Source organism: Notamacropus eugenii, chromosome 1 (assembly GCF_028372415.1).
Source record: "Notamacropus eugenii isolate mMacEug1 chromosome 1, mMacEug1.pri_v2, whole genome shotgun sequence".
Taxonomy (NCBI): domain Eukaryota; kingdom Metazoa; phylum Chordata; class Mammalia; order Diprotodontia; family Macropodidae; genus Notamacropus; species Notamacropus eugenii.
This window is the reverse complement of record NC_092872.1, coordinates 231564212-231566847: the sequence shown is the minus strand read 5'-3', so window position 1 is coordinate 231566847 and position 2636 is coordinate 231564212. Positions and strand designations below refer to the sequence as shown.

Here is a 2636-nt window from a genome sequence, read left to right as displayed (position 1 = left end):
GTTGGATAACATACATTTATAGTGGACCCTGTTAACACATTTATATGACTTATTCCAGTAGCAAAGGAGCAAGGATGGACCAAGGCAAGTGGTGGGGGTGACTCAAGGTAGAATAAAGGCAGAAAGTGAACAAGGAGGTAAAGAAAGATAGTGTAAAATTGAACTGTTTAATCTGGTTTATTATTATTATCATTATTATTATTAACCATAAGGTCAAAGCTGTGAAAAGAGGAAAAAACACTCAAGGGTGCAATACATCAGTTTGAGAACTATAGTTTTGATTCTACTGGTGTCCATGGAAAGAAAATCTCCATCTAGTTGACAATGAGAGCTGATTAAACTTTGGTTGAATAACTCCCAGCCTCCAAATGATCCACTCCTCACTCCTGCCCCAACCAGAAAAACAGCACCTTCAGCTTAGAGGTTGAGTTTCTTGGACTCCACTTAAAATTCCTCTTGAGGAAAACATTGGCCTCCAGAATCTCCAAAGGAAACGATCCAAGCACCATTCTGTTCTCACATGAGAAGTGCTATTTGTGCTAACTTGTGCACCCAGCACTGACTTTTACCTTCTCTTCCTAAAGACCAACTGGTAGCACTGACTTCCAGGGCACAAGGTTTTGTGAAACTGATGTTCTGATGGACACATCACTTAGTATTTCACCCATTACTGAATTCTTGTAGCCATTACCATCTTTATCATAAAAATAACTACTTCCAGGATCAACCAGGCTTAACACAGAGACAGAAAGGATAGTTCTCTATGGGATAGTTTCTAGGATCGTAGATTTAGAGAGGAAAGGATTATTTGAGGTAATTTAATCCAACCTGATCATTTTGCAGTAGAGTAAACTGAGGTCCAGAGAGGTGATTTTCTTAATATTAAACAGAAGAGGAAGATGGGATTTGAACCTAGGTTATTGAACTTTACATCTATCATTCTTTCTAATGACCCACATTGAGTCCCTTTCAGGGTTACTGAGAAAGCTACATCCTCTTCCTTACTCCCCTCACTCCTAGAGGACAAAGCCTTCCTTCCATCACTAGAGATCAGGAAGGACATGCAAACCACTTCCTGGGAAAGGAAACTCTGATTTAAATCCACTCTGTTGGATCTGGATCTCATAGATGTGGACAGTTTTCCCAACAGAGCAGATGAGAACCCATTCATACCTGCTTGCCCTGGCTGCTCTTGTCCCAGTTCTCTCATTGACCTAACAGAGGAAGAATGCATCCAGAAGGCTAGAAGTCTTCCTTTAAAACTTTCAACATTTTGTGGATGCCAGGAGAGCACCAAGGCTGTCTGTATTCTTCCCCCTTGCCATACGACTTGCCTATATTTCTTCCTGGCTATACTTTTTTTAATACTTTAATTAAAAAATATAGAATGCTTCATGAATTTGAGTGTTATCCTTACACAGGGACCATGTTAATTTTCTTTTTATTATTTCAATTTCAGTATATTTTCTGCTGTAGCAAGCACTGGGCCATACATTTTTCTGATGGCATTCTCTGTATTGGTTCTCCCAAGCAATTGTTTATGGTGTGGGGCAATCTGCTCATGCCCACCATATGCATATCCCTATGGGTGATCATTCAGTCCTTAAGTACTTTTTATCAAGCACAGTCCTAGGTACTGGGAAACAAATGTAAAGGATAAAACAATCCTTATTCATAGAAACTTTTATTCTCTTGGGGACAATAAGTACCTATAAAATACATGTAGCACAAATATTAAGTGAACAAATTCAAATATACACAAAATAGTTAAACACAAGGTAGCTGGGGAGGAGTCTGGGAGAGGCTGCATGTAGAAGACGGTGCTTGAGCTGCATCTTAAAGAAAGAGAGGGATTCCAGGAGGTGGAAATAAGAAGGGAGTACATTTCAGTTGGGAGGATGATCAAAGGGTGATGGAGACAGGAGATGCAAGATCATATGTGAAAAACAGAGAGAGCAGTTTGATTGCATTGCAAAGTGTGAAAGGGGGAGTAGTATTCAATGAAACTGGAAAGATAGGTTGGGACTAGGTTAATGAGGACCTTAAAAGCCAAACACAGTAATTTACACATGGTGTGCCAAAGGTGTTAATGCTGTTTAAAGTTTAATAGTTTAAAGTTGCACCAAGATTTTTGGGACAGCATGTAGTTGATCCTAAAAAAAAGAAAAGAAAAGAAAAACCTAGTTGAAGCCTAGGAAGCCATTGGAGTTGATTGAGTTGGAAAGTCACATGTTTAGATTGGTACTTAAGGAAAAATGGGGCAACTAGATAGAGAACTGGGCTTGGAATCAGGCAGACTCATCTTCATGAGTTCAAATCTAGCCCCAATCGCTTACTGGTTGTATAATCCTGGAGAAGTCACTAAATCCTTTTTGCCTCAGTTTCTTCAAATGTAAAATGATCTGGAGGAGGAAATGGCAAACCACTCTAGTATCTTTGCCAAGAAAACCCCAAATGGGATCATAAAGAGTTGGACACGACTGAAAAAGTATGTGTAAGGGAAATTACTTTGGCTGCTGTGTAGAGGATGGACTAGAGTGTGGAAAAAGTTAGGGTAGAAAGAACAACTGTCATAAAATGCAATGGTTGTTGAGAGCCTGGACCAAGATGGCAGCTTCATGAGGGAAGAGAAAGAA

The 2636-nt window shown here is 39.6% G+C and overlaps 1 non-coding gene across 1 annotated transcript; it reads right to left on the bottom strand.

Annotated features, from left to right (window-relative positions):
* Positions 1–1376: 1376 nt before the first annotated feature.
* On the bottom strand, positions 1377–1479 carry LOC140521771 (U6 spliceosomal RNA). Its single transcript, XR_011973071.1, has one exon. It is a non-coding gene; the product is annotated as a U6 spliceosomal RNA (small nuclear RNA).
* Positions 1480–2636: the final 1157 nt, after the last annotated feature.